Genomic DNA, 20,134 nt, shown 5'->3' with positions numbered 1-20,134 from the left:
AAGAAATGAACAAATTGGCGATGCTTGTTTTGAAACAAGATCAATGGTCTTTCAAAACTAGAAAAAAAGCATTATTTACATAGTTAAGGCTCATGACAAATATGGAACCATGTAGCTTGGTTTTCTCAGTTTCTTGAGTATGGGGGAATGCACAGTACCTATGAATTGGGCTCTTTCCTCGCTCATATCATTGCTTAGCTAACATGGCCTGGCATATACAAGACATGTGTTTTTATTGACTGTGTGTATAATGAATTGATGGCAGCACTTCATCCAGAATACATGAGTAGTTATTAATGTGATAAAACACCATAACCCAGGCAACATATAGCACAAAGGGTTTATTTGAGCTTACGATTTCAGAGGGCAAAGAAGTGGCCAGCATTACATCTGGAATTGAAAGCTTGCTGCGGGAGTATCTTCCGCTGCTTCAGCCAATAGTCGCTGAAGCACAAGCCCACGGTGCTGTGGGAGGGCCTTCCGCTCCATCAGCCAATAGCCGCTGAAATACCAGCCCACTGGGGCGTGGTATATTTTTCTTTTAAAAAGAGCCACAGAGTTTGGCTCGGGCCTCTTGGTTCCGGCGCTTGGTCCCGGCTCCTGCTCCCGGCTCCTGCTCCAGTGACTAGGCTCCCTTCCTGACGGTTTATGGTGTATGTAAGTTTTACCCCCCAAAATAAATAACCCCTTAAGACATTCTCTTAGTCCCTTACTCAACAACTTGCCCACGAGATTTAGGGAAAGTATGGAAGATGTATATTTCATGCATAGTTAGGGCTGGATTATTCAGGGAGAGAAGTTGTGATTCATATTTTACATGATTAATCCTTGTGGTACTCATTTAAGCACACCAGCAAGCTTAGACCGTACACGTGTGAGAGCCTCTAGAAAGCTGGTTTTCACAAAGGTGACTCTCAGATCCAGTATCAATCCACTCAGTTCTAGAGGATCATAGTCAAGTCCCATAACAAAGGATTCAATAAATCTTTCATAATAAGAGTTTGTTTTAAAAATATGTTTTCAAAAAGGCAGCAATTTCTTCAGTTTGTATTTTATATTTTTTACAATGTTCTGTACTTGTTTTAACCTAATAGATTTATTTTATGAGATATATGTTTTTAAATTCTGAGAGGAACTTATGGAATTTTTAAGGAAGGAATAAAATCCATTCTTAGGTCTTAAAGAATCAGATGTTTTAGGTTCATGAAGTGATATATCTATTCCAAATTTTTTCTCTGTAATATTTTTTATTAATTATTTGGAAATTTCACTTTATGAACCCTAAGCATTATTTCCCAGTTCTCCTAGATCTGCACCCCCACATTGGAACCTTGACCCCAAAAAAAGAAGAAGAAGGAAAAAGAAAAAATAAAAACAAACCAAAATGGAACAAAAGCAAGTCCAATTTGTGTTGCCCATATGATCACTGGAGCATGGTCAAAATCCCTTTGCCAGTCCTTTAAAGAAAACGGAGTTTTTCTTCATCCACACCCACAGCAGAAACCTTCAACTGGAGAATTAAACTTCAGCAGCCCAGTACCAATTCCTTTTTTCTTTCCCTCCTCCCCTCCCTCCCTCCCTCCTCCCCTCCCTCCCTTCCTCCCTCCCTCCCTCTCTCCCTCCCTCCCTTCCTTCCTTTCTCTTTCTCTTCCCTTCCTTCCTCCTTCTCTTCCCTCCCTCCCTCCCTCCCTCCCTCCCTCCCTCCCTCCCTCCCTCCCTCCCTCCTTCCCTCCCTTCCATCCTTCCCTTCTTTTGTTTTTCTGAGACAAGTTTTCTCTGTATAACAGTCTTGAAGTACTGGCTGCCCTAGAACTCACTCTGTAGACCAAGTTGGCCTCGAACTCATAAATATCTGCCTGTCTCTGCCTCCCGAATGCTGAGATTAAAGTCAAGTACCACCACGGCATGGCCCCATCACAATTTTTAAGAGTTTTCTTCAATAGTGTTCTGTCTAGACTGTTATTTTTGGGGGGTGTGGGGTGTGGGTAGTGGTTGTCACAGAAGCCCGCCATTTGTCTCTCTCTCAGCTGTGTGTCTGCGGCCATCAATAACAAGGCAAAAGTCTCTTCCTTGACCTTCACTGTCAGTGGAAGCACAGTTCACGGACTTTCACATGGTTTCTGGTGACAGCATGGACAATGGCTATCTCCAGCATCAGCACATGGCACAGATCTCAACATGGTCTCTGGTGGCAAGTACAGACCAGAGATACCAATTCAGCCCCTCTGCTGCTGTCATGAACGCCCTCATAGCCCTCAGCAGTAGCGCAGACCACAGACATCTGCACAGCCTTCAGTGACATCACAGGCCACAGACATCAACACAAATCCTGGTTGCAGTAGGTCCACAAACCCAGACATGGCCCTTGGTGGCAGCCCCCACCAATATCGTTATGGCTCTTGGCGGCAACATAGCTCACAGACACCAACATGGCCTCAGGTTACAGCACAGACCACTGACATGACATGGCCTTGGGTGGTAACACAGGCCATGGGTATCAACACAGATCCCAGCTGTAATAGGGCCATGTGTATTCCATATTTAAAGGGGATCTCGAATATCCTCATCTGCTTTCCTGTTGCTGAGTATGACCCTTAGGACATCTTTGCAATAGCACTTACATTTTCTTACTCAGGTAAGGAACAATTCTTCCTTGTGGCAAAATATTTACAGAAGACTACGAAAAGGTAATAATAAGCCTCAATCTCATTATTCAAAATAACTGTAATAATTTAGTATATTTTCTCCTAAAATAATAAAAGCTAAAGGTTTTTATTAATTATCTGATAATTTTACATAATGTATTTTGATCACATTCACCTCCGTCACCCAACTCCTTCTGTATCTACCCTCCCCACCTTCCCTACAAACCTAACTTTGAGTTTTCTTCTCCTTTCCTCCGTAAGTCCAGTTCATGTTACTCTACTACTCTTAGGCATGTGGCTTGCCCTAGAACTTGGTTGATCTACCAGGGGTCACATCACTAAAGAATAACTTTAAGAATTAAAGTATATACTAATTTTATAAATTCTGTATTACATATAAGCTTATCCCAGCATAGGAATTTTCAAGCCTACGATCAGTTTTTAAAACTAGGAATTGAATTACTTCATAAGATCTCTAAGCAATTTAATATGTATAATGATATTAAAAGCATATTCTTAACACCATTTATTTGTATAGAAGAAAAACTATCAATTATTGCTAGAATGTGAGCTAGATGTCTCAGTGGTTAAAAGTATTCATGGTCCTTCCATAGAATCTGAGTTTATTTCCTAGTATCCACATTGGATGATACAAAATTGCCTGTAACTCTAGTTCCAAGGGATCTGATGCCTTCATCTGGCCTCAACTGGCAGCAGCTGCACACACACACACACACACACACACACACACACAAACACACACACACACACGCACGTGAAAATAAATTTCTAAAAATGAAAACATGTGCTTTTGAACTGTTTCTTTCCTGACTCCGGAGTCATCAGTATTGATGATGTAAAGTTTTAGTGACCCTGGTAAGTACTTATGAGTGGGACAGTAAGAGGAAGAGACTGGAAGATAAGAGGAGGCCAACGGCAGAAGGTGGTGTGGTATGAACTTCTGCCATTCATCCACTGTTTCAGCTAACTCTGGCTAGTTAAGATCACCAGGAGATTTATATGACATACGTCCACTAAAAAGTCATACCAACTCCAGGAAAGCCACACCTTATGATATTGCCACTCCCTATGAGATTATGGGAGCCTATAACATTCAAACATCACATTCCACTCCCTGGCCCCCATAAGCTTGTAATAATACAAAGTAAAATGTATTTAGTCCATTTTCAAAAGTCCCCATAGTCTATCAGTCTCAATGTTATTTAAAAGTCCAAAGTTTAAAGCCTCTTCTGAAATTCACGCAATCTCTTAACTGTAATCCCCTATAAAATGAAAATAAAATGTCACATACTTCCAATATATAATGGTACAGGATATACATTACCATTCCAAAACACAAGGAAGGGAGCATAGAGAGGAAATACGGGAGCAAAGAAAGACTGGAAACCAGTTGGGCAAACTCCAAACTCCTCATCTCCATGTCTGATGTCAAAATGCTCTTCAGATCACCACTTCTCTTCATCTTTGTTGACTGCAGCACAGTTGCTTCTATTTGGCTAGCTCCACTCCCTGTTATCAGCTCCCCTCATTAGCTGTGCACGACTCTGGCATCTCTTACATCTTGGATTCTCCAAGACAATGCAGGCTTCAACTTCATAGCTTGATGAAACGGTCTTTCTGGGATCATTCAGGGACACTCCTGACACATTCCTGACCTTAATAGCTCTCCTTACATGTGGAGTCAAAACATAACCCATTTCTTCTCTTCGTCACTCTAAAGCCAGAACCACATGTCCCAAACCTGCCAAGTTCTGCTGCATGCTGGGGCTGGGACATGGCCCTCTTATTCAATTACTTCTTCACCAGTTGTCTGTCTTTCACTGCCTAAGTATGGCTGCCCTGCAACTTGCTCTGCTGACCAGGTTGGCCTCAGACTCAGAGATCTGCCAGCCTCTGCTTTCCCAGTGCTGAGATTAAAAGTATGCCTTTCCACACCCTGCTCCAATTTTTCTTTAATTCTTTTTCACAGACTGGAAATGTAACTGGGTGGGATCTTGCCCTGAGGTCACTACTCCATTTACTCAAGTTCTTAATCTGTTTATCTCCTGGAACACAGGACTCCATTCTACTTTCTGATGTTCTTTTTCTCCTAAAAATTTTTCCTTGCACAGCTTTCTTCTTTTCATTATAAATCTCCATCAGAGTTATCACTAATAACCATATAACAGAGTCTATACCAGGTTGTTTTGAGATTTCTTCTTCCAGTGGAATTAATCCAAAACTCTTCACTTTAGCCTCAGGCAGATTCTTTGGACAAGGGCCCAAAACAGCCACATTCTTCATCAAAATACTGCAAGACCAGTCTCTATGCCACATACCAACTTTCTCCTCTGAAACCCCTTGATCCCTACAGTGCATCAAGTCACAATCAGCAACACTGTCTTTCATGTTTCTACTGTTATGGCCCATTAAACAGTGCTGAAAGCATCCCACTGATTTCCAAACCTAAAGTACCAAGTCCATATTCCTCCAACCAAACACATGGTCAGCAATACTCTGGTACCTGGTACTAACGTCTGTTGTAGTTAGGGTTTCTACTGCTGTGAAAAGACACTATGACCACAGCAACTCTTATAAAGAAAACATTTAATTGGGGTTGTTCGCTTGCAGTTTCAGAGGTTCAGTCCATTATCATCATAGTGGGAGCATGATGACATACAGGTACACATAGTGCTGGAGGAGTAGCTGAGAGTCCTACATCTTGCAGGCAACAGGAGGTTGGCTGAGACACTGGGTGGTATTCTGAGCATAGGAAACCTCAAAGCCTGCCCCGGCAGGGACACACTTCTTCTGTCAAGGCAATACCAACTCCAGAAAAGTCACACTTAGGAGTGTTGCCACTCTTTATGAGATTATGGGGTGCAATTACATTCAAACTATCACAGCAGCCTATACAGAAGATCAGAGAGAAAAGTGTTTTTCTTCCTTCCTGCTTGCCTTCATCTCTTGTAAAGGGAGACTGCACTTTAGTTTCCTGGCTTCCCTGACCCAAACAATCACACAGAAACTATATTAATTACAACACTGTTTGGCCAGTAGCTTAGGCATATTCCTAGCTCTTACATCATAAATTAACCCATTTCTTTTACTCTGTGTATCGTGATGAGGTTGTGGCCTACCGGTAAGGTTCCAGCGTCTTTTTCCTTCAGCAGCTTCTTTATTAACCAACGTTAGAAAACATATTCACAGTATACAGAGGGGAGTCCTGCGTCATCTTTTCACTAATGAGTGCATTTATTCTGCTGCCTCCATTGCTGCTGCTCTTGTGTTCTGTCGCTGACAGAAGAACCCAGCTTCTCCAGGCATCCTAGTGAATCTCCAGTGGTCCTTTAGGTCTTTAGTACCGGACGAGCATTGCTGAGCCACCCCACCCCTGTAATGGAAAGGCACCCATTGTTGAAACCCAGACCATGTTATATAAACCGATGTAATTCTCTCAGTATAGATTCATTCCAGCAGTTCTCTTCTTCTACAGATTAATGATGCATCAACTTTCCTGTTTAGGCTGCCATGACATGAAATCAATATCAAATGTATAGATGTCTGGCCTGGGGACAAATGTCTATGAGAAGGTAAGACCATGAAAGTTAAAGAATATGATAGAGCTTGAGGAATCTGCGGGAGCGGCCGAGTGGTGCGAGAAAAGCACCGAGACTTCGTGGCAGAGCCCATGGGGGAAAAGCCAGTGGGGAGCCTGGCTGGGATTGGTGAAGTCCTGGGCAAGAAGTTGGAGGAAAGGGGCTTTGATAAGGCTTATGTGGTTCTTGGCCAGTTTCTGGTGCTAAAGAAAGATGAAGACCTCTTCCGAGAATGGCTGAAAGACACGTGTGGTGCCAATGCCAAGCAGTCCCGGGACTGCTTTGGGTGCCTTCGAGAATGGTGTGATGCTTTCTTGTAGTGCACTCTGGGGACTTCTTAGTCTCCCCAGCCACAGAATCTAGTCTCCAGAGTCGGCAGCTGGGTGGGGCTCCTCCCTTTCCCCATGAAGGAAAAGATTGCTGTTGTCACAGTCACCTCCTGTGTACTCCAGGGTCTTTTGGGAGTTCTCTTCCCCACAGCATTTCATCCATTTTGGAATTCTTGCCCCTGTATGCCTTGCCTCTCCTCCCACTGCAGGTCGATGGCAACAGCTACCAGCTTTCCTGAATGGACTTCTGGTCCCTTTCTCCCTCCCTTCACCATCTGTTGGATGCCCTTTGGCTCTCCCCCACTTTTTTTGGCAAAAATAGTCACTCTCCTTATAAATATTTCTAGATTAATAAAGTCAGTGGCCTTCCTAAAAAAATAAAGAATATGATAGATGTGCTTTAGGCTATTACTAATAATGTAAAAGTTAGAATCCATGGTTTTGGCTTGAGGATTTTTTTTTCGATTCCTGGATTCAGTAGTTGTCTCTGTTTATAAACAGTACATTCCAGAATTCTTAGTAGATGTCTGAAACTATGAGCAGCACCCAGTCTTAACTATAGACTGCACTTCCTCACATTCATGGGTGCTTGTGATGTAATGCAATTACAAACTTGCCATAGCAAGAGGTAACAGGATAATACAACTGTTATAACAACATACTGTAACACAGTGACCTTTATTGTTATTCTTGACCTCAGGGCCAATATTAATGAAGAATTACATGAACTCGGGACTCATACTGGCTGCTCTTCCAGAGGACCAGAGTCACCAGGAAATGAATAATTGGTGTGGGACAATGGTCTGTATTCTGTCAATTATATTTTAACTAAACATTGATTGGCCAGTAGTCAGGCAGGAAGTATAGGCAGGACAGCCAGGCAGGAAGTACAGGTGGGTCGATGAGAACAGGTAATTCTGGGAAGAAGGAAGTTCTAGTCTGCAGACGTGACCCAATCACAGAAGAAGCAAGATGTGACTGCCTCACTGAATAAAGTACCGAGCCACATGGCTAACATAGACAAGAATAATGGGCTAATATAAGTTACAAGAGTTAATAAGAAGTCTGAGCTAATGATCAAATCAATTTATAACTAATGTAGAACTCTGTGTGATTTCTTTGGAACCTAATGACTGTGGGAACTGGGCAGGACAGAAAACCCTTAGAATACAAATAATTATGTGTAAGTCCTGTTGCTGGGAATCTGGCACCCTCTTCCGGCCTCCACAGGCGCCTGGTATGCAGGGGGTGCACAGATATACATGCAGAAAACAACCATACACATAAAAAATTATAATACTGAGTTACTTGAACCCAAACACTGTGTTACCACCATATCAGTTCATCTAATGAGAGCTTAGGTTATAGGTCATGGACACGCTGGACAAAGCAATGACTTCAAAGGAGTGGAATGGAGCAGGATGGGCCGAAATTTTATCATATGACTCAGAATAGCACACATTAAAACTTCCCATTGTTTATTTCTGGGCTTTTTTTTGGTTAGTATCTTTATACCATATCAGACTCCTGTGGCAGAAACCAAGGAGAGCGAATCCAGAGCTCATGAGAGCCACAGCATTTGCTATGACTCCTTGCTGTCACCTGATTGCCTTGTCCTTCACATGCTTATGGTTCACATCCTCCTCACACTCCCATCCACGGAACCTCTCCTCTTTGAACTCTGTATATCAACTGTTTCTTTTTTCCCCTCACACAAGCACATTCTAAGTCTGAGAAAGCTTTCCTAACTGTGGGTTCTATCTTCCCAACCGGGCTAAAAGTCCTATCCCTCTGGGTTCTGATTGTAAAAGGGTCAAAACAATTGCTTCCTGTCTTTCTTTTGGCCTCTTAGCTTACAACCCATCTCCTCACACATGTCACAAGTAAGCAGTGCTTTTCACACCCTGTGTCGCTGTATTTTTTTTTTTTTTTTGAGACAGGGTTTCTCTGTAGCTTTGAAGCTTGTCCTGGAACTAGCTCTTGTAGATCAGGCTGATCTCAAACTCACAGAGATTCACCTGAATCTACCTCCCGAGAACTGAGATTAAAGGTGTGCGCCACCACTACCCGGTGGTGTCTCTGTATTTTATTCTTCATTTAGATTTGTCATTTGTCCATCCCATATCCCTTAAATTTACTGTTATGTTTAAGTTAGAACACTGTTCTTGGTTTGTAATGTTTTCGAGGGAGGTGGGAAGAAAATTACAAACTTTATGAACCATTGTAAGATAAATTAGCCCCAAGGTATGGATTCTTGGCTTGCATTTTAGATTTTGTTTACTAAAAGAGGCCTTCACAGTGCTTTGGATGAAGAAGCTGAGAGTGTTACGCAGACTGTTATATAAATATTTAGAGTGCCATGCAAGAAAAATTCACTTTGCAAAATGGCTGCATGTTTAATTTATTCTTCCTTGGAGAATTGCTCCGCACTAGAAGCTATGTCGTGAGCAGTGGCTATGTGCAGTGTGGTTTGGAGGTTAAGAGCCAACTGTAGAGACTGAGGTTATTTCATTTCCCTTTAAGTAGCTGTGGTCACTCATCCAGTCATGGGCTAATGACTGAGCATTGGAGTTCCACACACACCATTTTAAGTAGACTTCAAGTTGCTTTGGAGTTAGCTGCCTAGAAATCATGTCTGGGTTCTAGAAAGGAAAAAAAAATAGTTTCTCTTAACCTACAGACATGTTTAACTATTTTTCTTGAGTGTTTCTATTTTTATCATGGTAAACAAACACTTATTTCGCTGGTATTATATTAACAGCTGGAAGTGAATATATCAAATGGGTGTCTTACAGTGCAATTTTAATATTTGTATTTGTGTAAAAATCTTTTTGATATCCTGCACTAACATTTTGGCAATTTTTAAATTGATTTATATGCAACTCTGCCAAGCAAATGAACATAATGTGATTAGGTGGATCAGTTGTAAACTTTGCTGGCCATTCTGTCAAAAACACAAGAAAAAAATGACTTTTCTTTGAAACTAAGAAAGAAAATTACTTTTCTTTGAAAACATTCAACTAATTTTTATTAATAAGATGGCCTTCCAGGTTTACACGAAAACAAAGAAAGCCAGAAATAAACAAAATGGTTTGTCTAAAGTTTGTTACCTTTAATTTTAACTTTCTAACAGTAATTGTGGTAGGTACTGCAAGTGAAAGTATCAGATGAGAAATAATGATAATGTAGCTCAAGAGAAAGACATGAAATAAAGGGAAATGCTGCAGGGGGATGTGAAGGGGGTGAGGGCACCATGTTCACAAAGCCTGTGTCGTTTCCTAAGAACCAGGGCTGCTTATGACTCAGTTCAACCACATGAAAGACTTAGATATAAGACCAGTGCACAAAACCTACTAGGAAGTCAATGCCATTTTACTGTGTTCACTTAAGACCATGTAGTGACGTTCACTTAAGACTGTCTTACTATGTTCACTTAGAACCCTCTAACTCAGCTCCCCATATTCATCAGGTTAGCCTGTCAGTCATTATGGCTGTTGGATTTTTGATTCTATTCCACCTTATTTCTAAACAATTTTGAAAAATAACTCACCAGCTTATTAAGCAAACGTCTTAAGATTTAATTTGTGTTTTGGACGTTATTTATGCCAACTAATAAAATGTGCAATGTAAGACTTATTGCATCAGATTTATGTACATATTTTATCCAGACTTTCTGTGGTGAAAGAAACTTCCTTAATATTGTAAGAAACATTTCATATTTAGAAACTTCCCACTGCAGAGATCTTCTCTAGGGTAAAGGTATTGGCGATCCTAAGTTCAAATAAGAGTTGTTCGTTCTGTCCACTTCAGTTTAGTAAATTTTAGAAAGATACTCTAAACTGTAGATTATGTTAATTTGAAACTGCCTTTACTTTTATTCAATGTGCTCCTCAAGGTATCGCCACTAGGGAGATGACTCAATGGTCCCCAACATGTGTGAGTGGCAAGCAGTTTATTAATAGAATGAGGAGCTTTGCGTCTATACTTGGATTATATATTTGAGGCTCCCCAGAGAGTCTAATACAGACTGGTCATGGTTTTATTTAGGACTTGGACATTCATTCTAGAAGGACAAGATAAAAATAATAACCATTATGCTTTTTGGGATGCTTTATGCCACCACAGTAGGGTTTTCCTCATGATCCTAACCAAACTCAGGTGACTTAAAGTAGCACAGAATGTTTGAGTCAGCTTTTGAAAACTGCTGAGATTCCAATGAACTATAAGAATTATCTGACTCAAAAATGAACAAATAAACAAAAAGATATACAAATCTTTCCTAAGAGTATCTGAGATAATGCTTTGAATGTTCTGAGAAGATGAAAGTGGGTGCTTTGTCCTCAGTCTATGTCATTAGAAATGGCCGAGGGCTTCTATGCACTTTCTTGTGACTAATCACAATTTGACATGACTAGAGTATTTCCAGTCTTTGTTATTTCTCCATCCCTTTGTTCTGCCTCTCCTCTCTTACTTCCTCCTAATCTCCTCCTCCCTCTTTTTTTAGAGAGGATTCATCCTGGGGTGTGTGTGTGTGTGTGTGTGTGTGTGTGTGTGTGTGTGTGTTACAGAGAAAATGCACACATCGCCTGACATCTATTAGCCTTATTTAGCTACTCTCATTCTCTATATGCATTACATGTGAAAAGTAAACACTCAGCATAAAACAAATTGTGGTTTCTGACCACATATTCATCTTAATATAGATGGTATATACAACATTTTTAACTAGAAACACCCTTAAGACCTCGCGGTGCTTCTGTTTGCCATGAACAAACAGGGTTGAATCACCAGGTCTTCGAAAGAATTTCAGTAATACAGTTCAAATAATCAAGAAGTTCTTTTCCCAGGAAGCTTCAAATCCGAGGCTCTATGTCTACTCATCATGACGGTATAACAGTACTGACTGATTGCTGTAGAAAATCCATCAGTCGCAAGAACAGATTGCTCCAGTCTGCTGTCAGGTGTCTGCACACTGGTTCTCCAGGGCGGCCAGTGCCTGGAGAAGAAATAAGAGTGAGTGATGGCTGGCTGGCCCTGAGAGCTTGCCCTTCACTGTATCTCTGTCTTCTACTACATGGTATGAAGGAGTTTGTAGCCTCATCACCAGAAAACACTGAATAGCATTAAAACACTTGCCAGGATAAAAGGGAAAGGCTGACCAAGGGCTGCCCCTGCATGAAGGGCACTAATTGAAGCATAACACATTGTGGTTACAAGGTGAGAGAGGTCACCCACGGCAGCTGGGACAAAAGTGCATGGGATGTGGGTCAGAGTGGCAGCTGATGCAAATCCCTCTGCCTCAGAAGGTTGGAAGCAGCAGAATAGAGGAAAGTCTATCTTTCCCTTTCAGTTCTGAAATACTAACAATATCATCTGGTCAGACAGACTGAAGTCCATCTTACTATTTTATGGGATTTCTCTTTGGACAGACAGTCTTACAGAGAGAAAAAAAACCTGCATGGAAGCATGTTTTCTATTCTTTGTCTTTGTGCACAATTGCTTCATTATTTTCTTATACAGCTCTTATGTCGGGATATCGGGCATCTAGGGATGAAAAGCAGTCATTGTTATGTTGAAGTCCAAAGATCTTATCTTTGCCAAGGAGATGTGCTAGGAAAATAGGTAACAGAAGGGACAAGGCCAAGGTGCCCTGGCGATGATATCCATTGTTCACCAACAGTAGCATTTCTAGCTTGCAGTCTTTAGTGACTTACGGAGTACCCTGGCATGTGTGCTTGCTTTGGGAGCCTACTATTTTCTCAGTGCGGGTGAAGCAGAGACACGCTGCCTTAAGCACTCAGGTAAAAAAAAAAATCTCTTTTCTGTCTAATGTGTTAGGCCTGTTCTTCCCCGTGAAGTAACAGCATCAGATTTCTAGCAGTAGAGGGGCATCTGGCTGAGCTGAAACAGCCAAACAGAGAATTAGACATCCTCTGGTCAACTCCAACTGAACCTGTTCTTATGGGTCACTGAATGGGTAATTTGAGAAGTGAGATTTCAGGAGCAGATATACCAGGAAGGGATGGATGATAGTGGTTTCCTAGATGAAAACTAGGAAGTTATCTTGCTAACAGAGGAGGACTGGGGAGGGAGTGCCAGTGCTGTTGACATTTGAAAAAATACTTGATAACTTTACACCTCACTGTCCTTATGTAGGAAATACAGGGCGGTTAACATACTAAATAGAATATTCCTTGTGAGGTCATCAACTCAGTTTCTGAGGTGGAGTAGGACATGATGAAGAACAAAAAAAACATTAATTCACAAAACATGGTCATTTATATGGGATTAATGCAGAGGGGGACACAGATATGGTTTTGGTCTCCCAGAATGTACAAAACAGACAGATAGTTTCAGTGCACCAAAATGACTGCTGCTGGGGTGGAAGTATTCCAAGAACTTCCATGAAGAGTCTAAAATTTGAACAAGGAAGCTTGGGGAATGCTTCCTCCAGGGAGAACCATTCAAATAGACATTAAAACTTAGGTCAGTGTAATCTAACAAAGGGAAAGAAGGCAGGACTTTGTTTCGTCAGTTTCCATCACTGACGAAGGTTCTATGGTGATATTTAAGATAGTCATCAGTCTGACTATGGGGCAAGGCCAGTCCAGGCACCCTCTCCTCTACTGCCCAGGGTCCTAGCTGGGATCATCGCTGTGGACTCCTGAGAACCGCTCCAGAGCCAAGCCTCTTGCCAACTCCAATATGGTTCCCTTAATTAAGATATCTCCTTCCCTGCTCCCATATCCATCCTTCCTCCATCTCAGCCATCCGACTCCCCCAAGCTCTCCCCAACCCTCTTCTTCTCCCCTCTCTCCCCCTTCTCCACTTCCCTCTACTCCCTCCCCCTTGCCCCCATGCTCCTAACTTTTGCTTGGTGATCTTGTTTGCTTTCAATTTCCAGCAGTTGAAGAGCGGAAGAAGAGAGAATATGAGCAAGGAAGTCAGGACCACGAGGGGTGGGTTCACCCTCTGAGACAGTGTGCCTGATCTATGGGAGCTCACCAACTTCAGTTGGACTGGGAATGAATGAGCATGGGATCAAACCGGACCTGGTATGGGACAGTTCTGTATTCTGTCAATTATGTTTTAAATAAGCACTAGTTGGCCAGTAGCCAGGCAGGAAGTATAGGTGAAACAACCAGACAGGAAGTAGAGGTGGGTCAATGAGAACAGGAGAATTCTGGGAAGAAAGTTCTTTCTGCAGTTGTGAGTCCACCACAGAAGAAGCAAGATGTGACCTACCCCGCTGAAAAAAGTACTGAGTCATGTGACTAACATAGACAAGAATAATGGGCTAATATAAGTTATAAGAGTTAATAAAAAGCCTGAGCTAATGGGCCTATCAGTTTATCATTAATATAGTTTCTGTGTGGTTATTTCGGGTATAAGCTAGCTGAGCAGCTGGGATGGAACAAAAGGACCCTCTCCATTCAACCATGAAGACTGAAGTGAAAGTTAAAACTTAGTAAAAGACAGAAAATGCAAGGGAAAGAGTAATAATTAACAAATCAATTTCATTTTCACATCTAGAATTTTTTGAATTTTTATGTTAGATTAAAATATTCACACATTTGGATGAATCTGTTTTCTCATTATGAATTCATTCTCTGGGTAGCAGATTTATTTTGTGTGGGGTGCCAGCAAATAAAAGTCAGCCACAGAAATATTTCCTCTTAATTTTGCTAGTCATTCTAAATGAGAATCTAAGCCTAAAGGTAACAAAGGGTCAGTAATAATTTTGTGACATACATACATACATACATACATACAATTTACTTACTGGTCTTGTGTTATTTGACCTTCATTTTGGTAATTAATAATATGCATACAATTAGCTGTTAACATGTTAATTGTAAGTGAAAATCTTCAAAAAATTAAATATTCTCCATTTATTTTGTGTTTGTGCACACATATGTGTGAAGGTTTATGTCTTAAGATGCAAGCATGCCATGGTGTTCCTGTGGAGGTCAGGGCATAGCTTGTGAAAGTTATTTCCCTCCTACTATAATGTAGGCAGGTGGGAGTTGTTACCTCTTGGTATCCGGCTTGGTGGCAGGAGATTTTGCCTGTTCAACTGTGTTGCAGTAATTTATAATTCTTTATCCTAACTTAAGGGAATTGCTACCTTAAATCTTAGAGCTCTCATTGAGTAGCATTTCTTTGAATTAGTCTCTCAGACACATGAATTTAAGTGGTCTTTATTGTATGTAGACACATTTAAGTGGTCTTCATTGTATGTAGCTTCCTTTCACACTTTTTTGTAGTAACTTTCATAATTGAAACATTGAAATATGTGCTTTGCTTTAGTATAATTACTTTAATGTACATTTGTCATTATGTAAATATCTACTTATCAGGAATTAGTGCTAATACTGGTGAATCAATTATACATCATTAATTCAGTTTGGTATGGTTATTACTATTAATAGTGATAAATGTTTAAAATAGCAAAAAAAGCCCCATAATACTAATGAGGAGACTCATCACAATTGTCAGAAGAAGCTTTTTTATAACTATAAAAATTAGCCAAAGTTTCTAATAACTTAGGAAGCATTTTTTTTCATGAAAAAAATCCTAATAAATGGTGGTCCATATATTAAACTTTTTTATGTTTTAAACTGATTGTATTTCATTTCCCAGTTCAGAAAATGAATGTTGGCACACAGAGAGAGCCAGCATCCCTAGCAGTGGAAGTAGCAAACCAGTCATGGTGTTATACCAAAGCCTCACTCCTACAGACTTAACACAGGTTAATTTGCTGACAAGTCCCTTTGAGACCCACCTAAAAAGGTTTGTTCTTACTCAGCCTGACCCAAGCTTTGCCAGTGCTAAAGGCTCTATAACTTCACAGCCGTTTGCTGAAAAGATTTGCAGGCTGGTGTTTTAACCTTATGATAACCAAAGGCTGACTAAAGGATCAAGAAAAATAGTAGATCATGGTATTTAGATGAAAAACCAGGAAATTCAATTAAATTTAGGCTTTGAAACACTGACAAATTCCTGGGGTTCTAAAAGGCCATGAACAGATTTAGGGGCCTGTGCCTTGAAAAAGGAACTGAGAAAGTAAGCTTTACCTTGCAGTTTTGTGAAGAACAGAGAATGGACGAGAAGATGAGTTACAAACTAAATTCTGGAAAGTTCAGTCCTTCGTGAACACAACCCCTCAATAGCTATTGGAGCATTTGTTGATTCTAGCCACATAAGAAATTTCTGAGCCAGGTGGTGTGGCACACGCCTTTAACCCCGGCACTTGGGAGACAGTGCAGGTATATCTCTGTGAGTTTGTGGCCAGCCTGATCTGCAGAGCCAGTTCTAAGTCAGCCAGGGATACACAAACCCTGTCTTGAGGGAAGGAGGAGGAGAGGAAGAAGAAGAAGGAGGAGGAAGAGAAGAAGAAATTTCTGATCACTAAGCTAGCTGGGTGGACACTTTACTGGCTACATGTGACAATGGACAATAACTTTACAGAATTAGTTATGAAGCTTTAGAAAGCAATAAACGCTGAATCATACTAAATATTTAAGAAATTATTAACCCAAATCCTTTATAAATTTTACTGCCCTCCAAAAAAAAAATACTTCCTAGTTTATTCTGAAACTACTCATGTCCCAGGACCAAAACCAGAATCATTATAAGAAAAGAAAACTACAGGTCAGTAATAACCCTTATGAATATAGACACCAACTTTCTCAACAAAGACTAGCAAATAAAGTCTAAAATGTATTAAAAATGTATATAATTTTGTCAAGTGAGATTTTTTTTTCAAAAAATGTAATAAGTGCCACAGGAAGGATGGGTCAGTGGATAAGAACACTGGTTGCTCTTCCAGAGGACCTAGATTTAACTTCCAGAACCCATACCGTGGCTCACAATGTAATTCCAGTCCAGGGCATCTGACCCTCTCTTCTGGCCATCTCAGGCACCAGGAATGCGTAGCTCACAGATGTACATGCAGGCAAAACACGCTTGACAAAAATCCTGTGCATTTTTAGGATAAAATACTCAACAAGTTAGAAATTACAGGAAACTTCCTCAGCCTATTTAAGGGTGTCTAAAACAAGCTAACAGTTAATGTCATAGTCAGGAGAAAGACTGAACGCTTTGTGTCTAAGAACAAAAACAGCACAGGGAAGTTTGCTCTCATTCCTTTTCTTTATCACTGTAAGACTACTAGAAATAGGAATAAAAGGCATCCAAATAGAAAGAAGTTGAAGCATCTTTGGAAATGGCATTGCTGCCCACATAGAAAATACTAAGAATATACCCAAGCATGATATTATAGCTGAAGAGAAATGTAATCTTATTTATACAAGATCAAGCGACAAAATTAACTGCCATTTTTGTATACCAGTAATAAAAAATCCTACAATTGAAATTCTATCTACAATTGAATCAGAAAAAATAAAATACCTATAATCATATTTACTTAAAGAAGTGTAAGAGTTGTACACTAAAACCAAAAAATATATTATAGATAAAGGAAGCCTGAATAAGGAAGACATTTTATGTTTATAACTTGACTCAATCTTGCTTAGATGGCTATGCACCCTCCTGTGATTTATAAATATAATGTAGTGTCTATCTATCAAAATTCTAACTCAAATTTGGAGAAATGTACATGCTAGAACTCACATGAAAATGCAAGAAATCCCAAATATCTAATAATATCTTCTATAAATATAATAAAACTGGAGGAGTCATAGTTTCTGATTTTAAAGTTTTCTACAGGATGAACATTCCAAATCCTAACACCCCAAATCTAAAATGTTCCAAAATCTGATGCTTTGGGAACCAATATGATACCATAATTGAATAATTCTACTCCTGGTTTCATGAATAGGTGGTAGTCAAGCATGAACATAATTTCAGTCTCTCTCTCTATATATAGACTATATATATATATAGTCTCTCTCTCTATATATAAAAGGCCTGTATAAAAATGAATATAACATCTAGACTTGGGTCACAAGATCAAAATATTCAATTAGGCAAGTGTTTTAAAAATATGAAAAATTCTAAAACTGAAAATGCTTCTAGTCTTAACATTCCTGAAAAGGAACTACTCGACCTCTCATAATCAATGGTTACTGATAGTTGTAACAACCTTAAGGATAGATATACAGATCAGTGAAATTCAACTAAGATGTCAGTAAATCCACATATCTACGGTCAACTGAATTTTGGCAAGGGAACCAAGAACATTTTCAACAAATGGTCCTAGGAGTAGGAAATCTTATATACAAAAGAATAAAATGAAGTTGGATCCTTATTTCATTCCATGACATTATAACAGCTCATTATAACAGTTTGATGAATGCTACACTTATGAGCTAACATGTTGGAACCCTTAATAAAAAAGCATGAAGTGTTTATGACTTACGTTTAGACAAAAGTTTCTAAGATGTGTTACTAAAGCATGGCTGAAGTGAAACAAACAAAAATCAGATAAACTTAATTTTAGCAAAATCCAAAATTGTGTGCTTCATAAACACTACTTAGAATCTGAAGAAGAGGGTAGCATGAAATTTGTCTGTAAAACACCTGATAATGATTTTACATCTAGAATGTCTGAAGAATTCTTGCACCTCAACAAAAAACAGGCAGAGATCTGAGTACAAATATTGGCAAAGCATTTGATAGACCTTTTTTTCTAGTGAAAATCTACAAATGACTTAGAAGCACACAAGAAGATAGAGGCACAAAAGAATACGGAATGTCGGAGAGCTCGTTGTAAAGAGGCTGCTTTGGTTACCCTCTTCAAGGCTTAGGGAATAACATGGGAGCAGGGGAAGAGAGGATGGTAGAGCATGCAGATGGGGTGTTGTGTCGCCAAAAGACAGCTTCTCAAAATCGGAAGCACAAACTCTGCAGGTGTGTTTACCTGCATGTGACCTGATGCCAAGGATTCAACCTGGGGTCTTGCATGTGCTGGGCAATTGCTCTCCCACTACAATCCTGCTCAAGTCTTTTGTTTAAACCCTGAAATGAAGACTCATTAGGATCTCAGGACTTGCCCATTCACTCTGTAGCTCACATAGACTTTGAAGTGGTTATCCTTCTTCTTCTGAGTGACTGAGATTATAGGTTTATGCAACCTTATTTGGTTGAGACAAAGATGCATTCAATTTTAAAACAACAACATAAATTTCCTGCTTAGGGTCGTGAAGCTCAAACATTTGACTAGTGGAAACTGTCAGCAAGATGGGCCCTTGCACAAGCGTACAAAAAAGGGCTATGAGACAGATTCAAGGCAGTGGTGGCACATGCCTTCAATTCTATCAGGAGAGGCAGAGGCAGATCTCTTGTGAGTTTGAGGCCAGTCTGGACCCAGAATTTCTGAACTGAGAATGCAAGCTGTTAAAATATCCCCACATTGAGACCCATCTCAAAAACAGAACAAAACAAAATCAAAAAAACTCCAAATACTTTGCTCATTTGAACTTAGCCTGATTCAAATAATTTTTTGAATTTATGTGAATTTAAGGCAAAGAGTTTTGTTGAAAAAAATCATAATCAAATCTAGATAGAACCCAGTAGGATATTTTACTTTATGAGTTAATTTATAAAATGTTCTTTGATATTATTAGAATGAAATTAATACAAATTGTTCTTCACAGAGCTCCTTTGTACAAAGGCTGTAGTAGAAGTGTCTTCCATATGTCATATGGAGATGTATTACATCATTCCAATTTTAATGAAAGATCTACAATGGGCATATCATTACAGAAAAAAAAAAACAGACCCAACTGTTAACTGTTTAACTACAGTGAGATTGTAGTTAAAAGCATAAAATGGAAAAAATATTTTCTTGCATATAAAATACTCTTTCTATAAAGATCACAGGCTAGTTCCATCAATAAGTGACACATGGTACAGTATTCTGAAGTTCACACATACTAAGGAGAATTTAATTTGAAAAATACATGTGTTTATAGGTGACTTATTTGGTATCATGTTGTATACTTGATTTTTTTTTTTTTGCTGTGAAGAACGAAAACCAAAAGCCCAAAATAGGTGAAGAATAACATCCCAATATTAGAAAAGTAAATGATTGACTATTTGTTAATTTCCACAGAAATACAAATAATTTTGTTTTAGTCTGCTTCATGGAAGAGCAATAAAGAAAGAAAGCAGTGCACACAAGGAAAGACATCTAAGAAGTCAAAGGAAATATTGCAGAGGGGAAGCAATAGGGTTAGAAGAGAAATATAGAGAAAGATAAAGGTAAACTATAAGGAACCAAAGAAAAAAAGACAAGAAGTCAGGAGACTGACCCTATAGTGAAGGCAGAAAGAGACAAAGATTTTATCTGGAGATGGAAAAAAAAATGAAGAAAGATGACATTGGAAATATGGGTGGGGTAAGGCTGACATGTACCAGTCTGCATTTCAGCTTTGTGCTGTGGGGAAGAGTGACCTCAGGACTGTGTTTATATTGGACAAATGACTGCTTTTCATTAAATGTTTCTGGGAAAATTCAATATCTACCTGTAAAAGAATTAAACAAGACCCATATCCATCACCACTTAAAAACAATCTCAAATGGATCCAGGAGTTAA

At 39.6% G+C, this 20,134-nt stretch overlaps 1 pseudogene; it reads left to right on the top strand.

Annotated features, from left to right (window-relative positions):
* The first annotated feature begins 2,131 nt into the window (after window positions 1-2,131).
* On the top strand, window positions 2,132-6,660 carry LOC125394585 (barrier-to-autointegration factor pseudogene; annotated as a pseudogene).
* The last annotated feature ends 13,474 nt before the right edge of the window (window positions 6,661-20,134 follow it).

This window comes from Myodes glareolus, chromosome 1 (genome assembly GCF_982192425.1).
Source record: "Myodes glareolus chromosome 1, mMyoGla1.1, whole genome shotgun sequence".
NCBI lineage: Eukaryota > Metazoa > Chordata > Mammalia > Rodentia > Cricetidae > Myodes > Myodes glareolus.
The sequence above is the reverse complement of the archived record's forward strand: the minus strand, read 5'-3'. Positions and strand labels throughout refer to the sequence as shown.